Source organism: Octodon degus, unplaced genomic scaffold, assembly GCF_000260255.1.
Source record: "Octodon degus isolate 3935 unplaced genomic scaffold, OctDeg1.0 scaffold00028, whole genome shotgun sequence".
NCBI lineage: Eukaryota > Metazoa > Chordata > Mammalia > Rodentia > Octodontidae > Octodon > Octodon degus.
The window spans coordinates 13,539,895-13,549,590 of record NW_004524604.1 but is presented as its reverse complement, the minus strand read 5'-3'; the positions used below and the strand labels follow the sequence as shown (position 1 = coordinate 13,549,590).

General features: G+C 35.1%; 1 pseudogene; it reads left to right on the top strand.

The window, feature by feature from the left end:
- Positions 1-7,282: 7,282 nt before the first annotated feature.
- The window catches only part of LOC101585152, a 31,815-nt pseudogene continuing 29,401 nt past the window's right edge, over positions 7,283-9,696 (top strand).

Sequence of the window (9,696 nt, the reverse complement as noted above, 5' to 3'; positions counted from 1 at the left end):
TTGATGCTTTCTGTGATAGATACACTTCCATGCTTTTCAGCTCTGGGCAGGACTCAATGTAATATTCAAACAGGAACATAATGAAAGTGCTGAAAATACTTGTAACTGGACTTATGCCTTTCAACCTTTCTTCAGTAGAAGAGAATAACTTGGTTAGCTAGATATTTCAAGAAGAAACACTGGAGTGATTACTATGAAACTGAATCTTGCTAGCTCCAATTTATGCCAGCCAAGCCCCTCCTTATCTGTGGATGCCAAGGCAAAAAAATACATGCTTATTATAAAATGTTAAACAACTCTAATATGGATGATTATCAACAATCATTGTAGAAACACTTCACCAGATACAACTAGGCAAATAAATTACTTTTGTTAAAAAAGTGTTTGTTTTTTGGTAACTTTTCAAGACGAAACAACTGATGCCCAAAATTAAGCAGGGAAAGGTTTATCTAGCTCACAATTTGTGGACCTTTTAGTCCACACTTGGCTGGCCCCAAGGTGGAGTGGCCTATAGAAGAAGATAACAATTTATGGCAGTGGAAAAACAGCAAAAGCAGTAAGAGAAAAAAGGGAGGAGCAGCCAGAGCAATCCTGTTTCTCTTCCTTATATTGTATACAGATTACCCACCCCAGGGTGGTGTAGCTCTCACACCTATAATCACAGCATTGGATCATAAATCAGTCAAAAACTCTAGAATCCCAATCCATGATGGGATGAGGCTTTGGGGGGACATCTAGACACAAACCATAACAGTTTGGCAGAGAAAGCATTGGACTAAGTGACATTAACAAAAACAGTGATGATTGTGGAACTGCAATGGAAACAAATGTTTTGGTGCTATTGTTTCATTTTATATAAATATACAATTTGTGTTTTGGACAAGAATGCTTAATGCTTTGGTTTGGCTAATTTTAAAAAGCTATACGTGTATATAAATAGAGCCATGAACTTACCATGAAACCAGTTTAGCTATTTCTGTATTGTAATTGAGCTGCTAGCACCTATAACCAGGATAATATATCTTATCCTAGTCTGAAAACATTTAAGTTCCTGTGTAGAAATGACAGCAAAGACACAATATCCTTGTCATTGTTGTTATGTCCCTCTATTTTTGTGATTTTAGTGGGAGGTATCACAATCCTGGGCTTGAAGTTATATGACGAGGTTACAGTGATTAAAAACAGCATGATACTGGCACAAAACAGATACGAGAATCAACAGCACAGGATGAAACAGCAGAAACAACCTCAAAAATGTTCAGTTACTTGATCTGTGACAAAAGGGTCCAAACACTTGGAAAAAAGCTAGCCCTTTTAATAAATTGTGCTGGAGAAAGTGGCTATCCATATGCAGAAGATTAAATCAAGTTGCAAATGTTTCCCCATGTAGGAAACTAAAATAAAAAACGATCAAAGGTCTAAATGTTAAAATAGAAAAGCTGAACCTAATGGAACATAAAATAGGTAAAACTCTTCAAGTCATAAGTGTAGTAAAGGACTTTCTGAAGAAAACCCCAATTACTAGGAAAACAGTAATAAGAATCAACAAGTGGAATCCTATCAAATTAAAATCTTCCGCACAGCAAAAGAAACAAGGGAAAAAATGCCAGCCACTCCTCTGACAGGCCTAATATGTAGAATGTATAAAGGACTAAAAATAAAGACTAAATTAAAAAATGTGCAAGCGAAATGAATGATTTGTCACAGAAGGACAAATAGTCAATAAATATATGATGGAATGTTTGTTCAGCATTGCTCACCATTAGAGCAATACAAATTAAAACAACATTGGGGTTCAAACTTGGCCGCCATCAAGAAATCAAATAACAAGTGCTTGCAAGGCTGTGGGGAAAACTTTTTTCTTTTCTTTTCTTTTCTTTTCTTTTCTTTTCTTTTCTTTTCTTTTCTTTTCTTTCTTTCTTTCTTTCTTTCTTTCTTTCTTTCTTTCTTCTTTCTTTCCTTTTTTTCTCATTTTGGGTGTGTATGTAAGATAGCACAACCACAGTGGAAATTAATGTACACATTCCTCTGAAAACTAAAGCTAACACTAGAAATTACATTTGACTCAGGTACTCCCCTTCCCTTCTAGACATCTTTCCAAAAGAGCTAACAACATCACATTATACTGATACATGCGTACCTGTGTTTATGGCAACAGATTGCATAATAACTAAATCTTAGAAGTAGCCTACTTGGCCATCAGCAAATGAGTGGATAAAGGAACATATTTACATACAGTAGAGTAGTACTCTGCCCTGCTGTGCAGGAAGATAAACTTGAGTCATTTGTTTCAAAAATTGATGCACCTAAAGACTGTTCATTACATGAAGTAAATCAGAAACACAAGCTCAAATACTGTGTAGTTCCACTTTTGTGAGAAACTGTAATATAAATAAGGAACAATATAAAAGACATAACAGGATGATCCCCCTTCTTACGTGGGAGGGGGATCAAGAGGCAAGAGGAAGGAGAGGTAAAGTAGATTAAACAGGAAATAAGATGTATTTTGTGGATACATCAGCTCCCCACAAGAAATACATGGACTTTTTTCTTGGAAACATGCACAAATAAATAAAATTAAAGATGCTGTTACTATTGTTTTGGGCAGAGAGGCCTTGACTAATCAAATTGGCAAATATCCTCAGAACATATAGATGTTCACCTTGTATTTTCATAAGTATATAACATGATTCACAACAGATTAGCAGATGATAGGTGTGGCAATTCAATATATCCAGTTTTGATTGGAGGAGGAGAGACATGGAGTTTGGAGTGAGGAAGAAAGGGTTAATTTTACCTAGAGTTAAGGAATCGTCAAAGCAAGGCGTTTGTGCATCTTAAAAGATTTTAAATACTTTTCAAGGATGGAAAACTTTACATCCTAGGCAAAGGAATGAGACAGGTCCGCACTGTGCATTCTGGGGGCTGCTGGGAAAATGGAAATTTGGTGAGGAGATGAAAGCCTGTGTGAATCTAGGGAAGGCTGTCAGGATCTGAGAGTGGGGAGTAGCGTGTGAGGCCCACGACAGAAGAGCAAAGCAGGATGTAGAATTTTTATTCAACAAATATGCAGATTTTAGAAAGGAAAATGAAACTTGACCTCGCTTTGATTTTTGAATTAAAATTTCAGTGTTATTGTAGACAAAAGGCCATTTTGAGGAGGACTTACACAGCCATTAAATGTAGAGACTAAAAACCTCTGGAAAAACAAGAGTTATAAAACACGGTGTACCCTCAAGTAGAGGGTATTGGGATGGAAAGGGGGTATGAATTTAAAGGAAACAAAAGCAATAGATGTTCCAGGGCTCTCAATTGTGAGAATTTATTCTACTTTCTTTTCCATTGTTGCTACTTCAATTTTTATATCCTGGCCTAGGGTCATAGTTTGGGGTTTTACAAGGGGAACAATACAATAAAGGACACACATTTTATAAGATTATATTATAATGAGTCACCCAAAGAATCATATATAAAGAGTGCAGGAAATCTGTCCACACAGTAAAGATCAAAAAATCCAGCTGAGGGCCTGGATTTTGCATGAGTCCAGCTGAAACCCTAGAGCTCATGACAATGCCTACCACAAGTTCAACTGGAGTCCTAGAACCCACAACAATGTCTCATGCAGGCCCAATTCACAGTTCTGCCCTGAGAAGGTCAAAGGTCAGTGGTGGAAGCTAGAAAGTCTATGCCAGCAGAATGAAGGGTCTGTGCTAATTAGCTGAGAGATTTGCACTGACGCCAAGAAGCTCAAGGTAAGAATCAGAACTTCCCGAAAAGCGCTACAGCCATTCCCAGCAACAGTGAAGTCTCAAGCTTCTCCAAAGTTGAGGAAAGCCATGCTCTTAGCAGGAAAGCCAATGTGCAAGCTTCTTCATGAGACTGAGCAATGCACCATCTTCCTCTCTGGAGCCAGGAAGCAATGCTCAAAGTGAGGACTAGAGCTCACGAAACTGAACTACAGCCACCCTGAGTGACAATGAGTTCCCAAGCTCCTCCTCCAAGGAGACCAGCTATGTTCACCACAAAAACCAGCATGACAAGTTTCCCCAGAAGAATAGTGCAAGGGAACCAGCAGCTGTCTCACAGATCCCCAGCAGCTTTTACAACTTCCCTAACAAATTCACCTCTTCTTCAGGTCTACCTCTTATGCTGCTAGCAGCAGTTCTCAGGGGGTCTTCCATGCCCAGCTTCCAGTTCAGTTCACCTGGGTATATAACAAGTTGACCACCAGTTGTCAATCACCATACCTAGAGTCATGTCCTGTATATATGATGCTTCTCCACATAGAATGAAGACATATAAACAAATCTGAGCAAAATGAAAGTTCTTTATAGTATAAGCCCTGTAGTTTTGGTTCTCCTAGATCTTATTTAGCATAACATGTTTCTACAAGAAAGTAAGCATTTTATAGATTGATGAGCAATTCTGTGTCAGTTACACATGAATTTAATCCAACCATTGTCATAAGCTCAGAATGAGTTCTTTCTTGAAATCTTGGTTAACTCATTTAGCAACCTAGTTTTTAAAAAGCTGAATTCCATATTTTAAACATGTATAAATTGGCTTAATGTTGCACTTTTATTTTAGTTCTCTGTTCCTCAACTCAAAGATTATATATCAAAGATAATACAATATACAATTTACATTATCACTCACCAATTAATAAGCATAGAAGGTAATTTCAGAAAAAAAATACATCTAGCAAAGGATAGTTCTGACAGTGCTTTATTCTTGCACTGTTAATCATATGCAAATATGTATTCAAACTGTTGATACATTCATCTTCATAATGTCTTTCCTGCTTGTTAAAGTGAAGTGTAAGAAGCTCCTGGAGGAGTAATAGGCTGCATATAATGGACTAGGGAGTGAAAAGTTTGGTTCTATATGCTTAATTAGTTTCTAATTTCTCTGTAATCTCATCATGAGTCTCTAACAGAAAATAATATTGACCATACATATAGTACAAGTGGGTGCTGGCATTTTAGATCATTCTCAGGGGAACTCACTAAATTATTTACTAAGCCTAATGTACTACTAATTCAAATTAAACTTCACCTCCAGTATAATTGCAAATTGAGTGGATAAATAGTACCATGTAAACATTGTAGGCTTGTTATTAGAATCAAGCAAAATAAAATGCCCAGGAAAATGTCAGCGAATACATAGTCCAACACCTTACACCTCACCCTCTTCCACTTGAGAAATAGGAATTACTAACAATTTTTATATTAGAGAAAGAATAAAAAATATTGTGCATGCTGATGTAAATAAGAAAACAAACCAAATAAACAACAGTGGGCAATAACAAAAATTTAGAATCATTCTTTCTAGTTCTAATCCCCAGATTGAACCAATCTTTGTGATTTTCTTTTGGGCCACCAAATTCCTAGTAAAACAAACGTATTCCACTTTTACAGTGTTAATGTCTGGAGATAGGTAGTCATTTTTGGTCAGTTAAAAATCATGAAAATTAATTGACTTTTCACTATTAATATTCTTACAGGTTTTTTGAAGTAAATGTCTAGTTACTTTTCTTTTATCTTTAAAAGTAAGTTCTGCTAAAATTTTAACTGAATGAACCCATGCCTGAGATTGAATTTATTTTCTTTTCAAATTGTTTTATTTCTGAGTCTACTTTTGACACCTGGATACTAATAGGTATTCATTTGTTTCTGTATTAGTTATCATCATAACAGTCATTTACATGCATATAGGTATGTGTAGATATATGCCTATACCTTCTAAGATGAACTTTGAGGCTCCAAGTGTTCTTCTAGTCTTAGAACTATGCGATACTAAATGCACAATTATACATCAATTACATTTGTGCTGGGAAGCAGTCATGTATGTGTACCCCAGGTTTTAAAAGTTTTAACTCAGTATTCTCATAGCTATTCCTTCAAGAAAGCGACACTTGGACAACACAAATATATATTTAGCTGAAACATTAGGGAATATTCCTGTAACTTTTGAGTGTATGGCTAATATTTATTGCCTACCTATTTATTTATATTTTTACAGAGAAAGATGACTTTAGATATAAGACCCTTGATCTGGACACATTGTTCCAAATAGACTGGCCACTGGCCATAGTTAATACTTCAGTGATTCTAGACAGTCTTAGGCAGCTCAGAATAACTCTTGCTTATAAGGCTTGATTCACCCAGACCAGTGACACTGGGAATAATTCTAAAACTTAAGCCAGTTGACATAAAGCCCATTCTTCCAGCATCCCAGGAAAACCTTACCTGCTCTTCATTCTCATGAGATGATGGGGGAGAGACCAAATAGAAATATTGAACGATGTTAAATCAGTCATCTTCTGTTTTGTATGTATATAAAATGTTTTCTCAAGGTTCAGTTAGGCATGATCTCATATAATCACTCCTCATATACACCAAATGTCCTGTGATCTGAGAAAAAACAAAACAAACTGAACAAATTATTCATGTGTATTGGATTTGGGAAGGGGCTCAGTGTAGGCACAGTGACCTAGCATCCTTGAGGCACTGAGCTCCATACTCAGTTCTCAGTACCAAAAATAAACAAAGTATTTCTTACTGCATGCCTATTTAATAATTAAAAATTCAATCATTATGCTTATAAGTGTAACATTAATATGCATACACTTCGAAGCTTTAGAGTTAGTCTGCATGTAAGAAGTATTTCATACTATTTCTTTTTCTTTTTTGTTTCATTCTATTTCATGAGAATTAACTTGGATGAAATAATTCATATTTTTGAAAAGTTATACTTAATAAAAATGCATGTTGCTCTTCCAATGATTTTATCATTAATTAAATATTGTTCCAAGATAGATAAATTGTTTTCACGGTCATTTATTAGAATAAATGTAATCCATTAATATTCAAGTATTAACAAATAGAATGATTTATGTTGTACTGAGTATAGGTATTTTTCTAAATATCAATTTTGTCCATTTATCATTTTGTTCAAGAACTCTTTTTAGAATTTGGGAAGCGATATGGAAATGGAATTTGGAAAACAAAATATAAGTATAAAATACGGTATATGAAAAATACCTCACATGACAGAGTGCATGTAAAGCCTTTACTGTTCTAAAGCTTTAAACTGACCTTAGCTTACTAACCTAATGCTCCCATAATCTTTTATAGTGCTTTCCATTGTTTTCTACATTAGTTTGCAGCCAAATATATTATTCTATGAAACATTCAATATTATGTACTCTACATTATTTTCTTTTTGCAGAGGGAGTAAAGTCATATGAGCAAGACGGAGAAGATAACGGTAGCACGACAACATGTGCTGCATCCCAGAGGAGAATGGCCATGTGCAGGAAGGTCTTCGCTGTCAGGCAAAATGTCTTGGAACTTACTTGATGCATACCTCAAAACAACTGCATTTTTTCATTACTCTTACAAGTTTCCATCAAAGTTCTTTTAAGGGTTTTAAATCTGCGAATGTGCCTTACTTTGTTGCTTCAGTTCAGAGGTCATTCTAAAATTAAAAAGGGAGCTGAACCAGCAGTTAGTACGTGGAGCATGAACAAAACAATCATAACTGCTATTTCTCATTTCCCAATTTGACAGATCTAAGTGGAAAAAATAGTTCTGGGAAACTCTTTTCATTTCTTAGTTCAAAATTAAGTTTAGAGGTTTTATGGTAAGTAGAAAATCGAGCATCCCCTCCCCTCTTGCTGCAAATAAAAGAAAACAAACCTGTAGCCAGGACAGCAGGAACCTGGCTTTGTAAAACTGCAATCAAAGCTGCTCTGTTGATCAGCCAGCAATAGATCTCAAGTGGTAATCTGGGAGCGTGCCACCACCATGATGCTTTCAGTCCTAGTTAGCAAATGCCCCCTTCCAAGATGAAATCTGTCTGCTATGAGTAACCATTGGGGCCATAAGGTTGATAAGCCCAAATGAAAGCATCTTTCTTGTCCAAATCCAGTTATAAATTAGACACATTTTGGAAATGAATATTGTTGCATGGTTTAAAATAAAACACAAAATGTTTGTCAAATTATAGCTATCAATTGAAAAGTTATATATGTCATAGGACATGCATAGTGATCTAAAAGTATATCATAGTATACTATTCTAATTTTCAAATGTAAAATGATATATACTTACAAAACTATAAAGCTGAGCTATTAGAAATGTGCAAAAAACAGGTACACAGAATTAAAACTTACGGTAAGAGTGTAAAGGAACAACAAAAAGTTGAAAGAAAAATCAGACTAGCAAGAAGTATGAGTTACATTTATTTTGTTTTCCTTTATCCTTATAAAAATAAATATTACTTTTCTAAGTATCTGAAAATATGATGCTAATTCCCTTAATAGGTGGTATTATATTTTTCCAAGGTTTTCATGGAATTTAGATTACCAAGAAGTAAATTCATCTGAGTCAACTATTTTACATTACATTAATTTAGCAAATACTACTTTAGACTCTTATGGGAGATTTTAAAAAAAATTTAATTTGCCTACTTTGGCTCGATGAAAAGGTTAGTGGAAATTTTAAGTAGTGATTATTCCAAAGGATGCAAACATCTTAGTGTACTCTGTATCTCCATTTCTTCTCTAGTCTCCTCTCCAAGAAATTTGATCATGACAATCAGAGAACTGTGAAGTATACTTTCAACAAGTGTACATAGTTTAAAGAAAAACAATTAGGCTTCTATACTTAGGGAAAGTTGTTAGTTTCATAACACATGTTATTTATATACAGGATGCTCACTGAAAAAAGTGGTCTTTAGAGCTTTTTTTTCCCTCTTCTTTTATGTGATGGAGTTTAAAAAGATGAAAGGTAAGCTTTTGTGTTTGCATCTGGATTATAAAAGCAGCTCAGTCTGAGAAAAGGACATTCCACGAAATAGTATGTCAGAAGCATTCTCAGTCAGAATTCCAGAAATAGCAAGATGTTAATAGATAATTAAAATGTCTTCAAGGTTTAAACCGTAGGGACTCAGGGTTTTAATCATGTAGTGGATATTCATCAGAAGTTTTTTTGCTTTTATCTTGATCAGATTTTGATGCTGTCTTTGGGGGACGAAAGACCAAGCTCCGTGCTTCTGAAATTCTTTGGTTTGATAGGATCTGCTATTAGCATGCTTAACTCAGAATGCTATCATTTCATAAGATGGCTGGCAGAAGCCCTCAGCAATGCTGTCTTGCAGAAACATAATGGGCTTCTCCATTTCTGATGAAATTGGAAAGCTGTGGGGTCTTCTGTGTCATGCCATAGGAATTGTGCTACCCAGGGTGTAAGATTTTTTTCATGGGAAGAATTAAAGAGAAGATTGCAAGCAACCATAGAGTAAATGTAAAACAAAAATTGTTCGGAATGATTTTAGGATGTAATGTCAATGTAAGAGTGTATGTTTGGTTAGGTGCTTATTGGCTAAAACAGCAAATATCTAAATGTCTGGAACATTTATATCATCAAAGACATACAGTTCTAGGGTTCATGAATGTGTAGCTCTTCAGCATTTATGGCATTTTTAAAATCCACTTTCCTAAACAAAACATTGACATATTATTACATTCATGTTAAAAGAGGTGTTTCTTAAAGACAGATATAAGACTTACTTTGAAATACAAGGCTGTGTAATTGTATTAGTGAAAGTGGTCATATGTTTACTAAATATTTTCTTCACAAATTCACAACCAGTCCTTTTGTCACATCAAAAGGCAGTATGTGATTTTAAATT